Source organism: Macrotis lagotis, chromosome 4 (genome assembly GCF_037893015.1).
Source record: "Macrotis lagotis isolate mMagLag1 chromosome 4, bilby.v1.9.chrom.fasta, whole genome shotgun sequence".
NCBI lineage: Eukaryota > Metazoa > Chordata > Mammalia > Peramelemorphia > Peramelidae > Macrotis > Macrotis lagotis.
Window position 1 is genome coordinate 33,246,947 of NC_133661.1, and position 27,851 is coordinate 33,274,797.

At 43.3% G+C, this 27,851-nt stretch overlaps 1 long non-coding RNA gene across 4 annotated transcripts in view; it reads right to left on the reverse strand.

Moving 5' to 3' along the window:
* Positions 1–14,727, reverse strand: part of LOC141520704 (uncharacterized) — a 56,418-nt gene extending 41,691 nt beyond the window's left edge. The window contains exons 1-2 of one of the 4 annotated variants that reach the window (XR_012477702.1): positions 14,603–14,727; positions 13,029–13,204 (exon numbers count right to left, since the gene is read on the reverse strand). This is a non-coding gene — a long non-coding RNA (uncharacterized LOC141520704). The other 3 variants (XR_012477701.1, XR_012477700.1, XR_012477703.1) reach the window with 3 other exon arrangements.
* Between the last annotated feature and the right edge of the window lie 13,124 nt (positions 14,728–27,851).

Sequence of the window (27,851 nt, forward strand, 5' to 3'; positions counted from 1 at the left end):
AAATAAAGGTTCTGTGGCTTCAGGGGGACTTATTCTTATAGTGGGGGGACATAAAAAAGAACATTTAAAATGCAAGGTGACTGAGAGGTATATTAATAACTTGATGGAAAGTCAAGTAAGTCTGTAGTGGATCTTTGAAGGGACTGCCTTCGAATGAACCCACTCCAGGGGAAGGGGGGATTATGATGGTTAGACATCATACCTTGAGCCAGAAAGACTGGAACCTTAGTCAAAGACCTAGTGACAGCCTGCTCAGGGCCTCAAGACTCCTGACCAGATGCCCAAAGAACCAGAACCTTGGATGTCAGACTTGTCAAAGACCTGGGAGCAGAATAAATACAAAGGAGGAAGGGAAGGAAGAATATTCTCCAAGTGTGTCATATTTTTTTATCTTTCAGGATATAACTACTAAACTGATGCCTCAGCATGTGTGAGTTCAGTTTAGTCTCAGAGTACTGGAGAACCCAAAAGTCATCCCCATTGGCTCCTCAGTGATTGAGGGGAGGATGCACCAATGGATCATAGACATAAATCTGGAAAGCCTCTCAGTAGTCACCTAATCCAACCCCTCAGTTTGCAGATGAGACCCAGGGAGGTTACGTCAATTGCCAAGGTCAGCCCACCAGTATGAATCATAGGCAGCACTCAGATCCAAATATTCCAGCTATGAAGGTTGGCTCTCCATCCATGACTCCATACATGTTCTCTAGAATTCCACATTATAGTGGAGAATACAGAGGTGAAATGACTTCCACGTTTCCAATTCTGTGACTTGTTCATAACTAACACATGCCTGAATCCCAATCTTTTAACCCTACACCTCAGACTATATACATTATGCTATCTGTTTTATTTTTTTGTCCTTCATTCTCAAAGACCAGGACATCAGAGAGGTGATGCCATGACATGCATGAGAACTGGATTTGAGTGAGGGGGTGCTGAGCTAAGTCACCAGCCTTACTTTCTCCTTCTGGGCCCAGTGACCCGATAGGAATCAGGACAACTGGAGACAGCCCTGGACTCGAGGCCATCAGGATTGAGTGATTTGCCCAAGGTCATACAACCAGTAAGTGTCAAGTGTCTGAGGCCAGATTTGAACTCATGTCCTCTTGACTTGAGGGCCAGTATTCTATCCACTGCCCCACCTAGCTGCCCTCTATCTCTATGCTATCTCTAATGTGCTAATGACTGGCAAGGGGGTTTAATGTAAGAAATTACAGGATAACATCATCATTAAATGCCTATCCACAAGTTGGGTCTCCTTACTTCATCACTATAGTTTCAGAGTGGAAGACAAACTGGTGTCCCCATTAGGATGGCTGGAAACAGCTGCCTCCATAGTTCAATCAAACTATCATCCTGACTGTATTGATAGCCAAGTGGAGAGGACAGCTGTGAACTCAAAGGGAGAAATGGCCCACAGATGAATTTCAGCAGCCATTCATCTGTCTAATCAATGCAAAAAGATCAGGCACTTTATCAGGTGTCTTCCTGGCCCATAGGACTCAGGGCCAAAGCTCCAGGGTCTCACTATTCCTAGCCAAGGGGGAAAGCCCAATTCTTTCCCAAGAGCTAGGACCAAAATCCTCCTTTCATAGAGACAACACTTTGGCATTCTGGATGAAGAGAGGACCTGCATAGGAAATGCTTTGTGTGTGTTTGTGTGGGTATGTGTCTGTGTGTGTGAGAGAGTCATCTTTGATGAGTTTTGCCAAGATCAGTGGTGATCAGATGAGCATTGTTCAGGTCTGCATGGTGTTCATAGAGGTCTAACTAGGAATGCTTTCACCTGGGGCCATGAAAGATTTTCTAACTGTAAAGTGCTATATTAATATCAAAGATTATTAGAGTTAACCCTGCCAAGGAAGTATCTTTGCAGAAGCTACTTCCCCTTCGGCAGAGCCACCTGACCTCTGGCACAGCCTCAACCAAGAGGAGGTAGGGTGAAGGACACAGTTGTCCCTGATTTAATACTCCTGTGTTAGAATTCTTCAGGCCAAAGAGCATAGGTGACGCACATCTTGGTTCTGCATACAAGACATTGCCGGGAACATCTCAGCAGAGGAGAATCAGAGACTCAAAGGGAAAGCCACCACAAGTACCCAGGCCATAGCACATAACCAACAAAAATGCCCATTGACCCAGCTAGCAGATTTTGGCTTTTCCTGTTCCCTCTCCTTCCAATAGACCCAGTTAGCTCTACTCCAGCCCACAGGCCCTCTATTCCCTGAATGTCAGCTGACACCCAGAAACAACCTCTGAGGGGGATGGAGGATGGTGCCCCCATTAGGCAGCATCAGCTACCTTTCTGACTAGGATGATACCCAGAATTCCAACAGACACAAGCTACAAACCCCTCTTTATCCATTAAAGGACCAATGAAGGGGTCCAACAAGGGATGAAGTGAAAAGGGTCAAATCCAGTCCAGAGGATGGGAAGGAGGGAGTAAAGAAAGAAAGCATACCGATTCCTCTTTAATAGATTTGTCTTTTATCATGTTTTCATGACCTTTGTAAAAGGCAATTTAAATTCTAATTGTCCTGTGAGCACCAGAAGAATCAATTATTAACAAGAGATGCTAATTGTGTGGAGGGGAGGGAGGCATCAGCTCAGGCTCCAACATGGGGTTAAAGACTCAGGGGAGCCCCATGACTGGGCCTTTAATCAATCCTCTCTCCTTAATAGTTTCCACATTGGGTGGGAGTTGTCAAGGTCTATTAGCTTTCTGGAGCTCAGAACCCAGCTAAGAGTTTTTCTTCTTAGCTCCTCTTCCTTCATTTCTTCTATTTCTCTCCTCACCTTCCTCCCTCCCTCCTCCTATCTTGTTTCCATTATTCCAATGGATGGAAACAGGTTCCTTTCTCCCATCAGCCTGGCCAGGGAACCATGGCTGAGCTTCTTCATACTGATTGCCCTTGTTGATAGAGTGCCTTCATGTTCCCTTTTCATGGTCACGGCCACCAGGTAGTCCCCAAGGCTTGAAATAGCTTACTTCCAATTAGTTACAGATATCCAGGTCTGCCCTAAATGGATATTCTGAAACATGATGGGAGGGGGAAAGAGCAGGAGAGAGAGAGAGAGAGAGAGAGAGAGAGAGAGAGAGAGAGAGAAGAGTTTTCATTATGATGGGGAGGAAGATATAGACAAGAATGGGACATAGGTTGGTGATTTCCTGGCAGCCAAGAGCCCACCCCGGCAGTCATATGTCAGGATCAATTGTCCAACTTCCCAAAGAAGTATTCTAGGTGTGATTCTGTGATTCTGTTCCAGAGAGACCATGAGGGGAAGCTAGGAGGACAGGAACAGTCTATGCATTGACCATGGAGCTGGCATTAAGCAAGGACAAGGAGTCAAGGAAGAGAACTGGCAAAGAGGCCCTGGACAAAACCCATGCTTCCCTGCATTTGCACCCATGGATACTTACAAACCTTGAAGGAGGAAGTAGCTCTCAATATTATAACATAGCCCAATAGTCACTCTCAAGAATCTCTAGCTGTATAGAAGGCCTGGCTTAGATGCCATCTCCTCCAAGAGCCTTTGTCTGATCCTGTGCCCTGGCACCCTGATTGTGGTGATAAGAACTTGGAAAGGTTCCCCTCTCCACCACCACCACAAAAATAATTACTTGGTGTATTCTTTGGATACTGTTCTCTGTGTTCCTGGTCCTCCCAACCTGACCTGTTCAGTAAATGGGAAGCTGCTTGGGTGCTGGCACCATTTCATTATTACCCTTATTTCCCCAGCCCTTAGCAGGGGACCTGACACAATGGGGAAAGAGAGGGAGAAGAATCCTGGTATGTCAATGGTACAGGGCATTCCAGATGAGAAAATTCTTTCCAGTAATGCAGATCAGCATCTGCTTGGCAACCAATAGTCTTAGTTGGCCAAGACCCTCAGAAGAGCAGGTCACACATTCAGTCTATGTCAGAGAATAGAATGTGATCCCTGATTCTGAGGCTGTAACCATCATGCCATGCTGCCTCTCACCTGACCCCTATTCAGTAATCCTTGTTGAATCAAGCAGAATGTGATTGAATTGTTCACATTTCTAGAAGTCCTAAAAGGGATTTTCTGAAGTCCCAGTGGAGAAGGTAAATAACACTTGGTGATATTTGCATTGTCATAAGGTTGGCAGAGTCTGGACAGCAATCATCTCAGTCAGTCCTCACCCCAACCCTGTGAGAAGGCAATGTAAATATTGCTCTCCCCACTTTGTGGATGAGGAATCTGAAACCTAGCTAGGTAAAGTGACTTGTCCAAAGTCATACAGATAAATGTCAGAACATCATCCAGGGTCTTTCTGGATCCCCAAAGCAGCCCTCTTCCCTCTTTCAACTGCTACTCACTGCTCCTTATCACACACACACACACACACACACACACACACACACACACACACACACACACACACTGTCTTCTAAGGACCAAAGTCAACCCACAGGACATAGGAAGAAAGTTTAAACTCTGCATGGCCCAAACTTCATCTGCCCTCTAAAATCTGCTCTTCCCCCAAACATCTCCTTCTCTGTTGATAACACCATTAACATTCCAGTTACCCCAGTTCTGAACCTTGAAACTGACTCCTGACTTTTCCTTACCCATCACATCCAATCTGTTGCCAAGTTCTACTAATTTTACCTTTGTAAAGGGCAGCTAGGTGAGGCAGTAGATAAGAGCACTGACCTTGGACTCAGGGGGACAGGAGTTCGAATCCAGTCTCAGACACTTGACGCTTACTAGCTGTGTGACCTTGGGCAAGTTACTTAACCCTGATTGCCCCACATCCAGAACCATCTCCAGTCATCCTGATTCATATCTGGCCACTGGACCCAGTTGGCTCTGGAGGAGAAAGTGAGGCTGATGACTTAGCTCAGCACCCAACCCTTCACTCAAATCCAATTCATGGGATTGTCATGACATCACCTCCTTGATGCCATGGTCTTCTTCAAGAATTTAGAACAGACAACCACAAACCTTTACAAGGTCTCAGCAATCTGTTGCCTTCTCTCCACTTACATGGCATCAGATCCTCATTCCCCTCTGTGCTGACTTCTTAATTGTTCTAACTCACCTCTCTGCTTCAGGCTCTCCTCACTTCAACCTTAATTCCATTGTCTAAGTTATCTAATATGGAAGTCGAATTCTGAATCTTTTTCAAAAGTCTTCAATGGCTCCCCAGTGCCTCTTGAATAAAATGCTATATCCTCAGCCTAACATGAAAGACTTTCCACAATCTAGGTCCAACCTTGACTTTCAACCTTATTTAACTTGAAATGTATTAATTGTTTGGCTGGATTGCACTGGGTGATACCTAGTAGGAATGATGTATACTTATAAGGAGGGACTTTCTTCAAGATTCTAAGGAATCCCTGGATTCTAGAAAGTTAGGTATAGGAGGGAAGAGACAGCTTAGCTTCACAAGACCAAGAAAAATGAGGTTGTGGGAATTCTATCAGTAAGTGCCTACTGCCCACAAAACACCAGGTTGACCTTTGGGATCTATATAGTACAGGGAGCCTTAAGAGATTCCAGAGAATGATGTAGAAGACCCATTTCCTTGGAGATCATCAGACTCAGATCAGTGGCATTATTCCCCATTCTGTGGCTGAGAACTGAAGATACCTGACCCTGGGAGATCTTTTTTCAAAACTATGCCTCCTCTAGGAAGCCCTCCCAGACCACTCCAGACATATTGACCATTCTTCTATGACCGCAATTTGTCTCATGTTGCTTGACATCTTGCCCTCCCCCTCCCTTCTCCTCTTCCCATCTCATTTTCTCTCTTCCTTCTCCCAAGACTGTTCCATTTAAAGTCAGAGGATCAGAGTTCAGATCCAAGCTCTGATACTACCTTGCTACCTCTTTGGTGTGATATTAGTCCCTGACTCAATTTTGCTTTTCCTTCCCCTTTTTTACTTTTTCTCATCCTTTGCTATCTCATCCTCTTTTCTTTCTCCTCTTCCTCCTCTTCACATTTCTTCTCTCCCTCTCCTTCCCTTATACTTCTCTTTTCCCTCTTTCCTAATAATTTCCCTCTCCTTCCTTTATACCTTCCCCATTTTCTTCTAATCCTTCTGCCATAACAACTTGTCATCCCTATTGAGTGTAAGAAGGCTGCCACAGCCCTCGGTGACCTTCCTTCTATCCTGGCCCCTACCATTGCAGGGACCCTGTTATCACTCAAAGCCAGGAGAAAAAGGTAAATCAGGGTCAAAGAAAGTACACACACTCCCAAACCACCTCAGGGCCCCACCCATCTAGTCCTCAACAACACGTGCACCCCCCCCCCCCCAGTTTGGACAAATAAAGCTAGCAATAGCTCAGCTCCACACAGTTACAAAGCCCTCTTTGAATTTCCATTAAAAATAATAATGTATTTCTTTCTGTGCTTGGACAGAGGCCCATTGCTCACCTGCCCACTCTCTGTGCCAGAGCCCAGCGGGCACCCTTTGTCTCTCCAGAGTAATCACTCCTGTCTTGCTTTTCTCTGTTCTATTGTGTGGGAGATTGTGGACACATTTTGTCCCTAAGATTTAATAAACAATCCCATAACACCTTCCCCTTCTTTCCCACACCTCTTCAAGGCCCCAAATTCAGGCAGCTTATATGAGCCAAAGGAACCTGATTCTCTCTGGCATCCTCCGGAAAAGCATAGTAGGTCAAAGCAAGAAGATAGGAAGATATTCCAAGACCCTGCTCCCCTTCTCTGTGTCTGTGTCTCTCTCACATACATATGTGTATGTATAGATATATATATATATGTGTGTGTGTGTGTGGGTGTGTGTGTGTGTACACACACACACCCACACACACAAACAAAATGCCTATAAGCCAATAGGTGGGGGAAGAGATAAGTCTCTTTATCTCCTACTCTGCCATCATAAATGGTACCTCTGCTTCTATTGTGTCCTATGTTACTGTTCTTAGGTGAGTGAGTATTGTGAAATGGGAACACTTATTTGCCTGGTAGGACATCCACTGAGAGGAGGATCCAGATAACAAGACCTAAAAGAATGTAGGTTTGGTCTTCCAGAAGGTCAAATTCCAAGTCAGCCAGGACTGCTATAAGCAGACTGATGGAAATGGAAGAAGGCCTTAGGCATCATCTAGTCTGACCTCTTCATTTTTACAGAAGAAGAAACCAAGGCCAACCTGACCAAGGTCTACAGCTGGTTAGGGGGCAGAGCTGGTGTTTCAAGTTAATTCAAAAATTTTATTAAGCTCCAACTTTTTTTGCCCAAGGTCTTAAGGGAATAAAGGACTTATAGCTTAAGGGAATAAAGCTATAAAGGAAAGAGACTTTAATTAAACATGTCCAAAAATTTAAGTATGAAAAAGGGTAAAAAGCATAGAGGATAAAGGGAAAAAATCAGATGGAATATACCAGAAGAGAATGAGGAGGTAGAAAGGACTAATAAATGGAAGATGAGGTACTGGAAGACTTCCTAGAGGAGGTGACAGCCTGGAAGAAGAATATTCCATAAGATGGAAATGAGAAGGAAATACAATCAGCCAAGGGGAATGACTTGTATATATGCACAGAGGTGAAGGGTCACAGACTATTTGGCCTTTCTGCTGACAGGGATCTTAAGGGCCATAGAGTGCTAGCCATTCATTTTACATATTTGGACAATGAGGCCCAAGGAAGGTGAGTGAGTAGCCCAAAGTAACACAGAGAATCAGAAGCCAAGCCAGATTTCAGGGAGAACTCAAAAACCTCTGGAACAGAAGAGAATCCAAAGGACAGTGATAAAAAAAAATAAGCTGCATACATCTCACCTGGATGTCTAAACTCCATGTAACCCCAAGTGAATTCATCATCTTCTCTCCCAAACTCTTCCCTTCCTGAAGACTTCCCTGTCTCTATTGGTGACTAGCAGCCTCCCAGACCCCAGAACTCAAGAATGATCTGTAATGCCTCACTTCTTATCCACATATCCAATCAAAGTCCACTTTGTCTGAGATACAAAGTACACAAAGGGAGATAATATAATTCTGGAAAGGGAGATTGGAGCAAAACAATGGAAGGCCTTGAATGCCAAACTAAGTAAGAAGTTTATATTTTAACCTATAGGTAACAGATTAGTCAATCTACAAGCACTTACTAGAGGCTAGGTAGGTACTGGGAATATAAAGAAAAAGAAAAAGTAAAAGTAGGCCCTCTCCTCAAGGAGGTTACATCTTTTTTTTTTTTGGGAGTATATTGCTGTGGTTAGCAGAAACTAAGAGAAAAGGAGATTAGCAGCAACAGTTACAGTAGCTGCCATGAGGAGATAAGCAGTAAAGGAAGGCATAGGGACAGGAGAGGTTTATCTCGGGAATCATGCTCCCCAAAAGCAGGCTGGCCTCCCTAAGGAAGACCAAATCCAAGAGATTACATTCTAATGAGGGAAGCAACACCTATAGAAACAGGCCAATATAAAATACATATGTTCTGAGTAGATACACCTTAGAAGATAAAGGCTTGACTGAGTCTTGATGGAAATCTCATTTCTGAATCCTCATTCTCTTCTGATGCATGTCATCTGATTTCTCCTTTGTCTCTTTGCTTTTTTACCCTTTTTTTCCCCATACTGATTTTTGAATCTCTTTCAGTAATATTTAACTAAGAGTCTCTTTCAGCAAGAAATGGAATTTGGGAAAAGTATTCCAGACATGGGGTCAAATAGGAAATGGACTAAGAATAGACTGGCTGAACCACAGAACCAACCATGGAAGAGAATAATGTGTATTTAGATTGTAAAAGTTTTGAGTAGTGCAAAGGAGAGACATGTGAAGGAAGATTTAGAAGGTAGTTGGGCATCTCAAACCTCATACCAAGATAAGGTCAAAATGGGTGCAGGATTTAGACATAAAAGACAGTACTATAAATTAGGAAAACAAGGAATAGTTTACCTGTCAGATCTATGGAAAGGGGAGCAAGTTATGACCAAAGAAGAGATAGAAAACATTATAAAAACTGGATAATTTTGATTACATTAAATTAAAAAGGTTTCTGCACAAACAAAACCACTGTAACCAAAATCAAAAGGGATATAATAAATTGGGAAACCATTTTCACAATTAGTGTTTCTGATAGTTAAATTTATTTTTTTAAAAAGTCATTCCCCAATTGACAAATGGTCAAAGGATATGCAAAAGCAATTCTCATTTGAAGAAATCAAAGTCATATCTAGTCATATGAAAACTTGCTCTAAATCATTAGAGAAATACAAATTAAAACACCTCTGAGGAACTACCTCACATCTCTCAGATTGACCAATTTCACCAGAAAGGATAATAATCAATGCTGGAAGAATGTGGGAAATCTGGGATACTCGTGCATTGTTGGTGGAGTTGTGAACTGGTCCAACCTTTCTGGAAATAAATTTGGAATTTATGTCCAAAGGGCAATAAAAATGTGCATCCCCTTTGATTCCAGCCATACCACAACTGAGGCTAAATCCTGAAGCGATCATGAAAAAGTGTAAATATCCCACATGTACAAAAATATTCATAGCAGCTCTGTTTGTAGTGGCAAAGAATTAGAAATTGAGAGGATGTCCATCAAGTGGGGAATGTATGAACAAATTGTGACATATGTATGTGATAGAGCATTGTTGCTCTACAAGAAATCATGAGGTATGGGATTTCAGAAAAGCCTGGGAAGATTTGCCTGAATTGATGCTGAGTGAGATGAGCAGAACCAGAAGAACATTCATTATACACATTAAAAGGGGGGTAATGATCAACCGCATTGGACTTGCTCACTAAATCAGTGCAATAATCAGGGACAACTTTATGGGATTTGTAAGGGAGAATACCATCTGTATCCAGAGAAGGAACTGTGGAGTTTAAACAAAGACCAAACCTTATTCAATTTTTAAAAGCTGTCTTAAGTAATATGTAATTTTGTTATCTCTAATGTTTTCTTTCTTCCTTTTGGATCTGAGCTCCTTTCACAAGTTCAATTTTGATCTATGCTTATCATGGATGCAAATGTAAAGACTGTATCAGATTGTCTTCTGTTGGAGGGGGAAGGAAAGGGAGGGAGGGAGAAAAACATAAAACCTCACAAAAAAACTAGAAGAAACTACCATTGTATGTAATCAGAAAACAAAATGTATAATAAAAAAAAAAAAGAAAATACAAGAAAGAAAAAAAAAACCAAGGTAGTTGGGGACCAGGTCTTAAAGAATTTTAAGTATTCTACAGAAGCAATAGAAATTTGGAATAGTTGGGTGGAATAGTTGCCTCCTGAGCAGCACAAGCTAACCACTGATCCACTTGACCAACATAATTAATAAACCAGCCTTTCTCCATGTGACATGATCAGATCTGTATTTTAAGATGCCATTTTGTATCTGTGTGTGGAATATGAATTAGGGAAGGAAGAGGCTCAAGAAAAGGAACACATTTGAGAAGATATCACAATAGAACAGACCAAGTGGGACAGTGACAATGACCCAGGACTAAGATTTTGTTTATCTAGGCTCTGCCTATCAGGGTCAAAATGGGTAGTGTCAGGTTTCCTCATCTTTCTATTTTTCAAACAGAATGTTCCATTTCCCAACTCTAGGCTTTTCACTGGTTGTCTCCCATGCTCCAAATGATCTCCCTCTTCAACCCTACTTCATCTGTTCCCCAACTTCCTTGAAGTCCCAGTTAAAACTCTCACCATCAGGGCAGCTAGGTGGCATAGTGGATGGAGTGCTGGTCTGGGACTCAGGAGGACTCAAATTCAAATTTGAACTCAGACACTTAATAATTTCCTAGCTGTGTAACCTTGGGCAAGTCACTTAACCTCATTGTCCTGCAAAAAAAGGAAAAAACTCCCAACATTTACCAAGAAGCCTTTCCCAACTCCTCCCCTTTAATTCTATTGTCTTCCCTCTGTTGAGTATTTTCAGATTATTCTGTATTTAGCTCATATATACTTAAGTTGTTGGCATGTTCTCTTCTCCATTCGAGTTCCTAGTGGGCATAAATTGTCTTTTGCCTTTCTTTGAATTCCTAGTTCTTAGCATATAGTAGAAATTTAATACATGTTTATTGATTGATTGATTATACTCCAAAGCCTAACCTCACAATGTAAAGAAATAGGACTTCCTCATCCTCAAGTCATGTAAGGATGGGTTTTTGGAGAGCCTGTGGTGAATTGTGGATTGAATTCAAAGCAATTCAATCCAACCAACACCTACTACTTGCCATATTGGATCCTAAGAAATACAAAAACAAACCCAAACTAGTCGTTATCAATTCTACTGAGGGAAAATAATTTATACAATCCACTCCTCGCTATGTTACTTCTTCTTCTTCTCCTTGGGCCTCAGTTTCCTTCTTTATAAAAATGAAGACAATGATTTCTATCCAGCTAAATTTTATCCCATATATCGTATGAATCAACAGACTCCATTTCTGTCCCTTACTACAATAGCCCCAACCCTGCCCTCCATTAAAAAAAAGTATTCCTTTCTTATAGGAAGATGCTGCCTCTGATCACTTGAGTGGGATGAGTTATTTCTCCAGTGGTGGGAATGAACTGCAAAGAACTATCCATACTCTTATCCCTTCATCATTTTGATCTTAAGGAAATAGCAGGTCTAGTACAGGGCTTAGTATGGGGTGAGGTCTCAGCCTCCTGAGCAGCATAAGCTAACCACTGATCCACTTGACCAGCATAATTAATAAACCAGCCTTTCTCCACCCTTTATCATGTGCCCCCCCCCACCCTTTTCAGTATGTGGTAAGATAAAGGAAAAAAGAACAAAAACTAAAAGAGACCTTAGAGAATATTTCCACTCAACTCCCTCATTTTACACAAGTGGCATCATCAAAGGATTCTATTTCCAACTTTATCACTTGCCAACTTTAGCGAGTCTGAAAAACATTCTTCCTTTTCTCTGCCCCAGTTTTCACTTCTATGAAATGGGGTTGGCCCCAAGTACTCCATGTTCTATGAGCTGAGTCTTTTCTAGTAATCTTGTTATCAGTTTTAGGAAGCTGAAGATTTAGAGTTTTAAGGACTTTGGAAATCATCTAATCCTGGAATTCTGGAGCTTTAATGTGTCCTGAGTCCCTTTGTAAGCAGCCTAAAGATGTCTCGAGATCACTTCTCAGATGAATGTTTTCAAAGGCATGAAATAAAATACATAAGATTACAAATGAAAGCAATGATATAAAAAAATTATCAAAATATTGGTTGGAGGACAGCTAGGTGGTACAGTGGATAGAGAATGAGCCCCAGAGTCAGGAGGATCTGAGTTCAAATCCAGCCTCAATCATTTAATAATTGCCTAGCTGTGTTGCCTTAACAAGCTACTTAACCCCATTGCCTTGCAAAAAAAAAACTACTTAAAACAAGTTCATAAGCCCATCTAAGAATCCTTGCTCCCAGTCCAATCTATTCATTTTTCAAAGAAAGAAACTAAAAAAAGAGAAATAACATGTCTAGCCTCCCAGGAAAAGTGAGTAAAGAAATTTATCCAGTCTGTTGAGCTGAAGACAGACAAGGATGCTCAAATGGCTTCCTGTCTTCTGTTGCTGCTAGGTGAGTTGTTTAACATCTTTGGTCTTTCCTTTCCATTGCCCTTGCCATTTTTAGATTGGCAGAGTTCAGGCCTCTTGGCAAAAAGAACAGGGGGGCCCCAGGGGACTGGACTCCTGTCAGGTGGGAAAATAGTAATATTGGAGCAGGAGAATGGAGCCAGGGCTGGCAAGGATTTCATTGGCTGAGAGAGGACTTAAATGGATTGGCTTCAAATGGCTTGAAATGGAGTTGACACCAATTGAGCTCAAACGGCGTCATTATTTTCCAAAGCCATTTGGCCTGGCAGCCAGGGAATGCGGCAAGCTTTGTTAATCAAAAGGAAATAGATCGATTTCCAAGCAGGCAATGCACTGCCCAGCCTCCCAGTCTGGAAGGATCGACAACCCTTGTCCCAAATGGCAGCATCAGCTCAATCAAGAAGATCCCCAAAAGAGCATAGTAAAGTAGGAGGAGTCTTCAGTTGGGAAGCAGGAGATCTGACCATAGGGAAGTCACTTACCTTCTCAGGCCCCTTCCTATTTCTTTGCAACCCTTGGTCTAGACCTTAAGGCTTAAGGATGCCTCACAAATCACTCTTTTCTTGGCCCATTCAGGCCTTCTTTGGCAACAATTGTCAGAGTCTTCCTCCCATGTTCTTCCTTGGTTCCTCTTCCAATTCTCTCCAGAAGGCTTGGCCTTCAAGTTTCAACTTGTCAAGGAATTCCTCTCAACCATTCCAATAGCCTTTGAAATGTTGCCAACCAAAGGTTCTGTTTTCTTAGAGGGGCCTGCCTCCCTAGCACAGTTTCCCCTCCAGGGAAATTGGTTCAGGTCTCAATCCCTTATCCTCTCTGGGTCTCTTAGCTGTGGTTCTCTCCATACTCCTGCCTACTCCCCTTCTTAAAAGTCAACTCCTCATCTAGGTTAGCTCTACCAACAATTCACACACATCTGCTGCCTTGTCCCTGGTCCTGGATCTTTCTCTCCACGAACCCAAATGAATACTGCCATTGCTGCTGCAAAGGGTAAACTCAGTATCCACCCCTGCCCAATATGTCCTTTGCCCTCTCTTAGTATTCAAGTTCCGGGGACTTGTCTTTACTTTTGTCTTTATATTTAATGTTCAACACAGATATGTGACATAGTCAGTGCTTAAATGAGTTTTCGTTCACCTAGTCATTCATGGTTAAGTACCGCGATTAAAGGCATCCTTTGCAACTCACCATATGACATCTTCACTACCAGAGCAAAGTACTCATCCTGGTCACACCCCAAATTATGTATGAGCATTAATACTTTGATCATACTTTGAATGAAAAGTGAGCCAAAGAGCCATACCCATATCTGCTGTTAATCTCCTCTGGCTAGGAGTTGTTTTGGCCTCTACTGGGCCTCATCTGCAAGTCTATATTCTCTTCAGCTGAACCCATCCCTAATTTGTCCTTGCCCTAGAACTGACCCACCAGCACTCTGGGGTCTTCAGCCTTCCCTACCACTGGGTAGATCACTGCCTCCAAGAAGAAGTTTGATTCCCACCAGGGTAGCACTCTGGGACAAAACTTCAGTCACCTCACTCTAGTTATGGCTCCGGTATGAGTTCTTAGCTTAGTCCCAAACAAGAGTTGGGCACATCAGAAGGGAGGACCAAAGAGACAACTGAGCAATCACAGAATTGAGATCGTCTAACCAGTCCTTCATTTTACAAAGAAGTCAAGAACTGGGGAAATTTGACTTGCTCAGGGTCACATGGGAAGCAAATATCAGAACCAGGATACAAACTCATGTCTTCTGACCCAATCTCGGGCTCTTTCCACTGTCCAGCTTCTCAATCTTCTTCATTTCTTTCTCAATTCTTGAACCCTGACCCCTCCCAGGATGGAGACAGGATTGTGCAATGAACTACAAGCTGACCTTGCCAGGGGCAGACCGATATCCCTGTCCCGTATCTGTCCTTCCCTAGCCATGCGACCTTGAGCCAGTCTCCCTCCCTTTTCAGAGGCTCTGTTTCTGGCTTTCCGGAGAATAGATAATGACTGCTGCCTTCCTCCTTCAAGCCGCTGTTGGCGATAGAATGTTACAGACGCTAACGGATACATGATTACTACAGTTCTTGTTTCCGTTAAACTGTTTCAAACATCAGTTCCGTGTCGGGGTGGGGGTAGGAAGATGTTCTCTTGGAAAACCTACAATATAAAGACAAAAGAGCTTCATCTGACTTATTTTAAAATGAAAAGAAAAATAAAATTAGAGGGTTAGACTAGATTGCCTCTATTGTCCCTTCTGGAGAGCCGGAGTCCTCATCTATACAGCGACAAGGGAGAGAGAGTGTCTACAATGCATACTAGGACTAGCAGTCAAGGAAGTCAAATATAATGCCAGCTAATTTCCTTGGTCACAAGGAGCAGGCCACCAAATGGCTTCAGATCCTAATTAAGGCAGCTGGGCCAGGGTTGCAGCGAACCCCAGTCAGGTTCAAGATCAATATTTCTATTCATTTGGAAGTGTAACAAGGTTAGAGAGGTGGGCAAAGGAAATAATTAACTCATTTGCAGCCTTTTTCAACAGAAACAGTCATTTTAATCCCTGGGGTAATTAACTGGGTCTTGGCCATCAATCATCACAGTAGCAATTATTTGAAGTATTTGATTAATCAATGAGGATAGGAGCAAAGATAGGGGCCTAAAACCTTCACAGCCTGGTCCTGAGGGGTGAGGGCACTGGCAAGGAGATCTGAGAGTCTCAGAGCTGGAAGTCCCTCCAAGGGCACCTCTAGTCTAATCCTTACCAAGTGGGAATCCCCTTGACCACAATTTCTTTGACAAGTCATCATCATGTGAACATCTCTAGTGATTAGAAATTCATTACTACAAAGGCATCCCATACTATTTTGGAATAGCTAAGGTAGTAGTAGCCGAAAGTGGCTTCTTTGCAACCACCACCATTTGTTCCTAGTTTTAATTTCTCGGAGGAAGAGAGAGAAGAACAAATTAAAATATTTCAAGATGGTTCTCATACCCATCTTCATGGCATGAGCCATCTTCACCATCCTGCTTGCCCCTTCTGGATGCTCTCCAATTTGTCAACATCCTTCCAAAATGGTGGCTCCAAGCTCAGTTTTCCTTCAAGACACAATCTAACCTGGGCAGAGAACAATGGGATTGTCACGACCTGCTCCTATAGACTGAAAGCAAGTGACTGAAGCATTGATGGTCTCTGCTATTAACCCAGGGGAGAGCCCAGGATACCCTCAACTACAGCACAGAAGGCTAGGAGATAGGGAAGGGATCGACTGCTCTCCTGAGTGACAAGAGCTAAGATTCCCCAAGTATCAAATGAGATCTTCATTGGAAAGCAGAGTCTGTTGCATAGTAACCATTCTCCAGGTTAGCTATTGTTACCCATGTACCTCCGACCACAAGAGGGCAACAGAGCACCAGGGACTACTGAGACAATCTTGTCGTCCACCCAGCAGGGGGCAGCATTTACATGCCTCTATATCCCCATCCTTGTCATTGCGGTTATAATGAATTATTATTATATGATGCCATGTATTATTTAATAACTCAGTTTGGCAGCTCCCTTTAGTGGGCTGTATGAATATTAATGTTTCTGTGGTGTTAATAGAGATGATAACAGGCTATTATTGAACCCCTGAAGAGTGTGTGTGTGTGTGTCCTACCTCCTATTAGGAGAAAGAGCTGGAAAGATCCCTGGTCCTGGGATCAAGGGACCTTAGACCTGATTAGGCTCTGCCCCTATAGTGACAGACCCTGAACTAGTCATATACCTTAAGATTTAGGAAAGTCGTCAGTCTTCAGATCACCCTAGCTGTCTAACCCTAGGCTTTGTCCCCTCTGAGCATGCCTCAGTTTCCATCTATGCCAGTTAAGGGATTTGAACTAGATGAGCACTAAAGGTCTCTTGTGACTCTGAAAACTTGGAATAATCCTGTATATCTTGGAAAGGAAGAAAGATAGGGAGGAGAGAAGGAGGCAGAGCTCAAGAGCCATAGGGGAAAAAAAAATTTTTAAAGGACGTGTATGTGTGTGTGAGACAGATAAACAGAGAAACAAAGTCAGACAAGTGGAGAGACAGAGAAAGATGAGAAGACAGACTAAGATGAGAAATAGAACGCGCGCGTGCGTGTGTGTGTGTGTGTGTGTGTGTGTGTGTTTGTGTGTGTGTTACAAAGTCAGACATATGGAGAGATAGAGAAAGATGACAGAACAAAGACAAACAGCCCCTAAGTGTGTGTATATGAGACAGACACACAAAGTTAGATGTATGAAGAGACAGATGAAAGAAGAGAGACAGACAGACAAAGAAAGCAACAGAGCCTCTGTGGGAGGAAGGAGAGGGCAGGCTGTCCTAGGAATACCTAATCTGACAATATTGGGCCTTCCTGAAAGCATGAAATAGGAGCAGCACCGGCAGGACTGAAGATGGCTGAGCTTTTGTCCAGGAGAAAAGTAGAAGGGGCCACTCTAGAGAAGCCAAGACTCAGAGTAAAGCTGTATCCTTGGAGACTGGGGATCATAGGATGTTGGATTTGGAAGAGATTTTAGCAAACAGCACCTTTTCATTTTATAAAAATACCAAGGTACAGAAAATAGAAGAGGCTGATTTGCCCAAGATCCCAGAGTCAGTAAATAGCAGAATCATTTAAATCCAGGCCACTAACTCCAAACCCACATAGAGGGACCCCTGCCACCAATTAAGGTGGATGATAGCCAGCGTGATCTTCCCAAACTCTGGGGTGCCTTAGCTTTTGGCTGGAGGGAGGGAGAGACCCAAGGAAAAGGCCTATATTGGGTACTGGGAGTTGGGATGGCTCCCGTAGCTGGCTCCCTCAGTTCATAAACCCTCCACTCTCAATCATGAAGGCCTCATCCTCTTCCACATCCTACTAGAGACTGCCTTTTTAAGACCAAAGGAGGATATGAGATGTCATGGAAAATTAAATGACTTGGATTGGAATCATCACATGCATCAAGAAATGTTTGATGAGGTCTTTACTATCTCACCTAAAGACTGAGTCTCAATTCCTTCATCTTTGAATTGAAATAATAAGCCTTGCAATATTTGAAGGACCATGTGATCCATTGTCCCTCAAGAAGACGAAGATTCAGGTCTTGTTTCTAACCTATACTGACTGTGTGACCCTGCACAAGTCAGTCTCTCGGTGCACTAGAGAGTAAATGCTGTAAGTGTATTAGCAGAGGGAATCTCCTTCCCGGGAGTTGTCTTTTATCAATGAAAAATGAAAGGAATGAAGAGAGCAGGCAAGAATAAACGAGAAGAAAAGGGTCTGGGTTAAGGAGAATGGGTAGGAAGGGCAGGAGGGAGAGGAAGAGAGTGATGAGGGTGGAGTGGAGGGAGAAGAGGAGGAAGAAGGGATGAGGATATGGAAGAAGAAAAGGAAGGGGAGGAAAGAGGAAGGAGTTGTTAAGGGAAACAAGAATCCCATTCTAATAACAGAAATACTGAGAAGAGAAGTTACCCCAGAGCCACTGGCTTGTCAGTCAAACAGTCCTAGGCTGCTATATATATCTATGAGTGTGAGACTGATGGTGTGTGTGTGTGTGTGTGTATGTTGTGTTGTGTGTGTGTGTGTGTGAGAGAGAGATGGAGTGTGTGTGTGTGTGTATGTTGTGTTGTGTGTCTGTGTGTGAGAGATGAAGTGTGTGTGTGTGTGTGTGTGTGTGTGTGTGTGTGTGTGTAAGTGTGGTAGGGCCCGCTGCCCTAGAGCATCCCTATAGAAAAGCCTTGGGAAAGTGCAGGGATTGCAAGGGGGAGAGGAGACGGGAGGGGGGAGCTGTGTGAAGCACATTTGTATCCACCCCACACCAGCTTCTGGGCTACAATTTGTCTGAGGTTTCAGAGTTCAAATAGATGCTGGAGCTGGGATGGGGAGCCGGGACTGAGAAGGAATACTTAATCCAGACCTTAGGAAACCCAGGAGCCTGCCTCCCGCTCCCTGCGGCCTGGCCCAGGGCCCGGGCTGGCTCCTTCCCCAGAGCAGGCTAGGACCCCTCCTGAACCCCCACAGCAACAATAATAACAGTAATCAGAAGATTAAGACCATCCCTGCTCCCATCCTTCATTGTCATCACTTTGAAGTTTACACAAACCCCCACAAAGAAACGGAGTTCAAAGCTTTGTTCTGCCCATTTTACAGGTTGGCAGAATCTTGCCTAGGGCAACAGAGTTAGTGTCAGTCAAAAACAGGGGCCACCCTTCCTGTCTTACCCCTGATTCCTATTCCCAAACTGGCACACTGACCAGGCTAATTAGAGAGGGTGGGGTGGAGGGTATTTCTACCTTTTGGCTCATATGGAGGGGGGGGGGGAGAGAAATGCAGTTGCTCAACCGAACAACCCAACCTACTAGCACCAATTCATATTTGTGAACAAAATGGTCTTAGGAGAACACTTTATGAAACTCATTTAATAAGAGAGATCTTTCAGTGGGAAGGAGAGGATTTCATTTGGTCATGCCTGACTCTTGGTGACCCCATTTGGAGTCTGCTTGGCAGAAATACTAAAGGGGTTTACGATTTCCCTTTCTCCAGCTCATTTTACTGATGAGGAAAATGAGGCAGCTAAGTGATTTAGCCAGGATAGCACAACTAATAAGTGTCCTAGGTCAGATTTGAACTCAGGAAGAAGAGTCTTCCTATCTCCAGACCCTGCTCTCTATGCTCCATGGCACCACCTAGCAGTCCAAACAGGATTACCTCCCCCTTTACCTACAGGATAAAATTCAGTCTTATCCTTATTTCACCTGGCAATCAAGACCCTTCTCCAGTTCCCTACCCCTTCCCCAATTCCACACAGAGAGGTGTAGCTCCCACTGCCTCCCCATATGCCGCCTTGTGTCAGTCAGCCTCGGCATCCCTTTGCCAAGGTCCACCAGCCCCATCTGCATCTCCCCTTATTCTCTCACATTCGCCTCTCCCTCTTACTCCCTTCTAAATGCTACCCTTCCTCCAGGACTCACGAAGTTTCAAAGAATTCAGATCCTCGGACATTTAACATTTATTACTGTGTGCAGGGGACACTTGACTGGAGGCTGGGAGATTAAAAATAAAAAGTCTAGCTAAGACAGCATCTCTGCCCTCATGCTTCGTATACAGGAGGGATGAGACATCGGCTCACGTCTGGCCTAACCTCCCTGCAGGAGTCTGCCTCTCAAAGTCATGATCTTCCTCCCCTTCCTCCCTGAGTGGTTACTGCCTTCCGCAAACTTCCTACCTGTGTACCTGTCATGCGCCTCCCCCCAAGCCAGTGGATGCTCTTCAAAGGCAACGTTTGTTTGGTGGTTGTCACTGGACCTTGTGCACCCTACACAAAGTTACCCCTTCATGTCTGCTGAATTGACCTGAATAAAACAGAAGAGAGTTGGGGTGACCTAGGATTGGTCGCATAACTAGGAAGACCTGGGTGTAAGTTCAATCTCTGAAGCATAACAGGCTTCATGAGACTATGGGGGGGGGGGGGGAAGGTTGTCCTTTCATTATTCTTCTTTGGTTTTTGCAAGGTAATGAGGTTAAGTGACTTGTTCAAGGTCATACAGCTAGGCAGTCTGAAGTCAGATTTGAATTCAGGTCCTCCTGACTCCAGAACCAGTGCTCTATCCACTGCTACAGCTGGCTACCCCTCATCCTTCATTTTCAAAGATCACATCAGGGAGGTGATACCTTGACAATCACATGAATTGGATTTAAGTGAGGGGGAGGCTGTGCTAAGTCACCAGACTCACTTTCTCCTCCAGAGTCATCTGGGTGCAGTAACCAGATATGAATCGGGGCAACTGGAGATGGCCCTGGATGTGAGGCAATCAGGGTTAAGTGACTTGCCTAAGGTCACACAGCTAATAACAGTCAAATGTCAGATTTGAACTCCTATCCTCCTGACTCCAAGGGCGAGTGCTCTATCCACTGCACCACCTACCCTATGAGACAATGGCCAACCATGTTTCTGAGGGACCAGTGATGAAGCACTCTGCCTACTTCTTGACAGAGAAGGGGAGGGAGAAACAAGGGAACCAGTGTATTTAGGATTGCATGCCTGCCAGACATGGTGTAAGAATTTTTTTTACAAATATTATCTCATTTGACAGAGACATGGTGGACTTAGAGTGCAGAAATGAGGCACAGACAACAGAGAATTTTGTTTGTTTGATGCACATTGATGGCAAGTTTTCTTTTTGTTCCCCAATTTTGGGAGAGGAGTAGGAAGAGTAAAAAATATTATTGTTCATTGAAAATAATTTTATTTAAAAACAAAAAAAAAAATCTTTTAAGTTGCTGAGGAGATGTCCACCAGCATTAGTGAAGGGAGTCTCCTCATGTGGAGTTCCAATTGTAAATGAATTCCCAGATCTAAATCTTAGGGCCTTCTCCTGGGTCAGATTCCCATCCTCTCTGGGAAAGGTCATTACCAATTGTGGATTAGGGAAAAAGGGGGATTTTAAGTTTCAATTAAAAGGGTGGCTGAGAATTGAATAGGAGGAGGATATTATGGACATAGAAAACAGCAGGAGGAAAGGAGGCAAGAAAGAAAGGTCTGGGAACAGGAAATGGTTCTCAGGAGAGGGAAACATGACTCACTCATGGTCACACGGGGCAAGAGGCAAAGCCAACCATCTCCCCCAAACCCCCCTATGGAGGTTCTTGGCTCTGATATTGGACTCCTTTACGGCAGAAGCCCATCTAACTCCATCTTTTTGGTCTCTCCTCCCCCTCCCTACCTTTTCCTCAGTCTGACCTGCCTACTACACAATACCCCATGGTAACTATTTCTTTTTAACTTCTCCAGAAATCCTTTGGAAGAAATCAGACAGTTGGAAGGGACCTTAAATGGCCATATTTTACAGTGGAGGAGACCAAGAATCAAGGTCACACAGAGAGCCAAACCCCATCCCTCCCACATTTCCACTATTTCCCAATGCTCTGGCACACCCCTACACCCTCCCCCTGCCCCCCAAAGACACACCCGGAAATCACCCCCTATCAGTCACCCATCCCTCCTATCCTTGCCCAGAGTCTAATCCTTTTCTTCCTCCCACCCCGCCCCCCTTAGCCCATAGATCAGCCCTTGGGAATACAAAAGGAAATATACACAGACTTAGATGAATTATACTGACTTTGGAACAAAGAGTTTCCACTGTCCAGCCCCTACCCCAGTGCATTCTGGACCTAAGACCTCAAGTAGATTACAGTCCAGTCCAATGCTAGAATTTCTCAGGATCACACAACCCCCAGAAAGCAAATAAGGACACACCCTGGTCCCAGACTCTCTAGAGCTGTGCTGTTATACCACCCAGGGGGCTCCCCTGATTCTCTCCTCCCAAAACATGTGAGTAAAATGCTGCAATCCAATGAGCCTGCCTTAAGGCCTGGGCCCTCCCAGTTTTGAACATCCTCCATGCCAGTACTCTCAGTAGGGCTACTGGCAGTAGCTACTGCTGTCTTCCTGCCCCCCACAAAGATCAGCTGCTGGCCCCACTAATTGTGGGACCACCAGGGAGGAGTGACCAAGCCCAAATTCTCTTTTGTGGCCCAGCCCAGCTAGAGACTGCAGGAAGCCCAAGCTAACTAATCCTGTTGCTGCGTGGATGCATCTTATTTAACCAGTAATGGGAGCACGGCTTCTCCTTCAGTTGGCAGTAATCAGGTTCCCAAGGAGAGAATGAAATAATTACCCAGCCAAACAGCAGGTGCCTCTATTACTGCTATTATGCTACAAGTCTTTTCAAATGGCATTTCTAGGGAGTGTCAAGATAACGAAGGACTCCGCTGAGGAGGGAGAGGCCAGAAGAAAGAAGGGGCCCCTGGGTGCAGGAAGCAGTGAACAGGATCCCCTGCAATCCCTCTTTGGCTACTTTCTCCCAGCCAAAAAAGAAAAGAAAAGAAAGATCAAGAAAGGACCTGAAAATGAGGGAAATTTTGCCAGAAAAATCTCTCCCCATTTTTTGCATCAACTTGCCAGCTCCCTGTATCCAAGGTTTTTCCCATTTATGGTAACATACAGGAAGTAATATCTCCTGAGACGGTTCCATTCCATTGACATTATCTCTTAAACAGCCCTCATGATGTTTAGACATACATCATTTAGATGGACACTTCGGAATTTTAACCACAAAAGCTTGGTTGAAGTTTGGGGGGAAAATGCCAACTATATGGGCCATGTATGCATTTGTTTCAATAATGGGAGACTTTAGAGTAATAATAGCAACTCCCATTTCTATCATGATTTAAGGTTTACCAAAATGTTTCCCTGAGACAAGCCACTGGGTGGATCAGAGTATGATGATCATATTTTTCTTGCTATAAGGAAACTGAGGTTTGGAGAGAGACTTTCTATAGTGACACAAGCAATGTCAGAGCTGGGGCTCAAACTTATAACTTCAGACTCCAAGATCACTAAAACAAATAACCTTCTTTTCCCCCCAGGCCCATCACCAGGATCTAATGTGACTTCTTAGATTACAGACTGAAGTGCTTGGGGAGAAGGGAGTTGGAGGTTTGGAACTGGAAGTTAAGAGATTATTTAATCCAATTACCCAATTCTAAAGAGAATGGGAGGAGAGCACGGAAATTAAGGGACTTGTTCAAGGTCACTTGGACAGTGTCAAAGCTGAGGAGGTATTCTTGATCTAGAACCATCTCTTTCTACTTGTGTAGAAAAGAGTTTACTTGCAGTCCTGCTTAATCATTGATGGCCCAGACACCAGGATTCTCATTTCCCCGGCCATCCAAACCTGTCCCAGGCACAGAGCCTCAGTCAGACCTTGGAAGGGGCAAAGGGGGGAAGAGAAAGTCAAATGAATGCCTTGGTTTACTTGGAGAGAAAGTACCACAAAGGCTAGCAAACTCTCTCCTCCATATCCCTGTTGTTGCAAGACAAATAATGCTCGGATGAAAAATCCCTTCTTTTGTTGCACTCCCTGCATTCTCATCCCCATCCATTTCCTAGATCCCTATCCTATCTCCTTCCCTTCCACTTATACTCCCTAGGATTTCCAGTCTATCATTATCCAACTCACTCTCCTAGCAGATTCTTCCTCTCACACTCCTCCCATCTTCTCACATGCTCAGAAACTAGAGAAGAATCCAATAGAAGATTCTACAACCTTGGTCAATCTCTTCAGTACTCAATGTCCCTTCTTTCTTGGCTTTAGATGCACTGGATGAAGATCCTTGCTTTTTTACAGCCATTTCCATACCTTCTCTCTGTTGCCATCACTTAAGACACCCCATTCATTTATACCTCCCTACCCTGATTCTGATTGTCATTCTCCCTCCTTTCCTAGGGAAAGCATTTGCCTTACATTCTTCCCGGCCAGCCCAACCCTTACCCTCATATTTGGAAATGTCCAAACACAGGTTGATGGTTCCTTCAAATACCTTGGCTTCCTAACTCATCAATTAATTTTCATGACCTCATCTTCCCTCTAACTCAGCCATACCTGGGATTGTTCAGTCCCCTCTTCTCACCAATAGCCATACGTATTTTCATTCATGATTCAGAACTCTGAAATTTCTCTGACCACTTTCCCTTCCATTTCTTCCCATTGAAATTCCTAACCCTTTTCTTCATCTTCATTGTAAGCTAGTCAGTTATAACCCTTTCCTTCTCTCCGAGAACATCACCCCTGATGCTGTCTTGATTTTTTCCCTGTAGGATCATTCTGAACCTGCAATTAAATTGCTTCGACTTTAAATTCTTCCTTTATCTTTAAGTCCACTTGGTCCCTTGTTCTATTGCTACTTTCCCCTTATCTAACCCCAAATTGATGTCCCCCACCAACTGTTTCCTCTGTGCCTTCTCCAAAGCTACTAAGAACTGCTGAAAGAAATCCTTCACCTGCATTGATTGAGTCTACCATGAGTCTTTCTGATCTCAACTGGGCCCACTCAGCTATATAGGAAGACCTTCTTTCTTTCTTGACCATCCCCAATATCATCCAGGGTGTCTGAAACATACCACCAGTGACACCCTCTTCACCTTTCATGAGAGCATTTATCTCATACTTCTCAGGAACATAGAAGCGTGAACTCCTCCCTCTCCACTTTCTATACTCTTAGCAGCATTCCCCCATTCTCTCCACCTTTGCCCAGTCTTCAAGAAAAAAAGGAGTTTTTCTCCTTGCCAGGGCAGTCCTTCTACTTGTGCCTTGAATCCTCACATGCTGGGACCAGTACTGATGGTGTAGCCATGGTACCTCACTGATATGGGAGGACGTAAAACCAGTTCAAGGCCAAGAGACTCCTGCAGCAGCCAAACCATCTCCAATAGACCTGTTTTCCTATCAACCAGGCCATGGAGTGGGTCCTTTGGTCCAATCTCCAAATATCCCCATGTCTCCCCCAACCTTAAAAAACTTCACCTGACCCTACTAAAACAGACACCAGGACCCTCATTACCCTGACCATCCAGGCCTAACCCAGGGATAGAGCTTCATCTAGTTTATTGGTATAGGAGGTACAATGGCTAGCAAACTCTCTCCTCTCCATATCCCTGTGGTTGCTGTTCATGCTAGGCTTTCTACATTGACTTTTTCCTACTTCACCTCCCAACCCCTTAAAATTTGGCTTTTGACTTGAGAAGGAAGATTTATTTATGGGTGCAAAGTAAACAGAGCTAAGAAAACAACATTACTGTAAAGAATTACAACTTTAGGTAAAAACATCCCTTGTACAAAAATATTCAAAGCAGCCCTGTTTGTGGTGGCAAAGATTTGGAAGTCAAGAAAATGTCCTTCAGTTGGGGAATGGTTTAGCAAACTGTGGTCTATGTATGTCATGGAACACTATTGTTCTATTAGAAACCAGGAAGGATGGGAATTCAGGGAAGCCTGGAGGGATTTGCATGAACTGATGCTGAGGAGGATGAGCAGAACCAGAAAAACAGCGTATACCCTAACAGCAACGTGGAGGTGATGATCAACCTCAATGGACTTTCTCATTCCATCAATGCAGCAATCAGGGACAATTTGGGGCTGTCTGCATTGGAGAATACCATCTGTATCCAGAAAAAGAACTGCGGAGTTTGAACAAAGACCAAGGACTATTACTTTTAATTTAGGGGGAAAAAAACTGATAGTTTATTGTCTGATCTTGCTATCTCTCATACTTTATGTTTCTTCCTTAAGGATATGATTCCTCTCTCATCACATTCAATTTGGATCAATGTATACCATGGAAACAATGTAAAGACTGGCAAATTGCTTTCTGTGGGGGATGGGGGAAAATTGTAAAACTCAAATAAAATCTTTAAAAAATTACAGCTTTCAAAAATTGGAGGATTCCAATAAGCAAGATTCCAGAGGACTATATGTATGTTTGTTTTTATATCTATATCTATATCTAATCTATAGTGCATGCCTATAAATATGTATATAGATTTTGATTGATCATATAAATATATACTGTTAAATATTTTGATTGGCTATACATATTTCTTTATAAAAGCTTTCCTCATAGGTATGGGAGGTGGGAGGAAGAGAAAACATTATTTTTGCTCATTGAAAAAAAATAACATTTTAAAGAATCTGGCTTCAGACCCTTCACTGAAACTGCATCCTCCAAGGCAGTTAAGGAATCTCTTAATTGTTCCATTCAATGGCCTTCTCTCAATCTCTTCAATTGATCCTTCTTGACATTGCTAACCACTCTTCCTTCTTTTCTTGGCTTTTTTTTTAATTTGCTTTTTTTCTGGTTCTCCTCTCTATCTCATTGTTCCTTGTATGTCTTCACTTCATTCAGAGCTTGATGTGATCATATAGATCCCACCCCTCATATGGTCTGTCCCCTAACTCTGTCCTGGACCTATTTCTCTCAATATAATCTTTCTCTTGGTGGCCTCATTGAAAACCCAAGGGTTCAATTAGCATCTTTATGCAGATGACCCCCACATCCAGCCCTTCATCTTTAGACTCTTTCCAGAACTACAGACTTACATCATCGACTGCCTGCTGAACATCACTTGGACATCATATTCCAAAGGGGGTTGGAGGGGAAAGGAATAAGCATTTCTAGAATGCCTATCATGTGTTAGCTGTGATACTAAGCACTCTCCAAATATTGTCTCATCTGATCCTCACAACAACCCTGTGAGGTAGATAATTGTTACTATCCCTATTATACAGTTGAGGAAACTGAGGCAAATGGAGATTAACTGATTTACCCCAGTTCACACAACTAAGACCAAATTTGAACTCAAATCCTCCTGATTCCATGCTCAGGACCCTATCCATTTGCTTTGACTATCTCTAAAGACATCACACATTTTACATTCCAAATTCAGCTTTCCCCTTCAACTCATTCATTTGCCTATTTTCTTGATCTCTCAAAGTCATCACTGCCTATCCAGGTTTCCTAGGCTTGAAACCCAGGCATCACCCTTTACTCTTCACTCTTGGTCACCCGATAGTCACCAAGTCTTAACATTTCTTGATCTGCAATATTTCTCTTCTCTCCACTCTTGAAGTCTCAACTATAGATCAGCCCTTCAACTCTCACACAGACTATTGCCATCACCTGATCATCCTTTCAAGATCTTCTTTCTCAATCCATCCTCCACATGACTGAGAATAGTAATATTCTAAAGTCATATCTCATCATGTTATTCCACTACTCAAGAAACTTCGAAGGCTCCCTGGTGCCTCCAGGATAAATTACAAACTTCTCTGTTTGGCCTTTAAAGTCTTTTATTTCTGGCTCTAGTATTATTGTTTTAGACAAGGGTTTCTCAATCATTTTTGTGTCATGGACCCCTTGGGCAGTCTGGTGAAACCTAGGGACCTCTTTTCCAAATAATGCTTTTGAATATAAAAAGTAAAATAGTATTCAAAAAGAAACCAAAGGTTAGAGGAAATAGAAATGTCATTTTATTCTTACCTGAATTCATGAATCCCCTGAAATCTATCCATGGACCCCCAATTAAGAAGCTAGACTTATTTCCCATTCCTCCCCATCATGAATCTTTTGTTCCAGTCAAACTGACTGCCTGGCTTTTCTCCATAGATGATACCTCTGTATTCAAAGCCTAGAATGTTTTTCCTCCTTAACTCTGACTCCCTTTAAGATTTAGCTCAAATGACACTTCCATTAAGAGATCTTTTGATATCCTTCTCTACACTTCCATTTTTAGGCTCTTCCCAATGCAGCCAAAACCCTTAAATTCCTTTGGATATGTTACTTACCTATATCTGTTGTTTCCCTCTCCCTGCCTCAGTAGACTAACCTCCTTGAGAGTAGGGACTGTTTCACTGTATATTCCCAGTATTTGACCCCATAGTTGGCTCTTAATAAATGTTGTTGAGCTGAATTGGGATC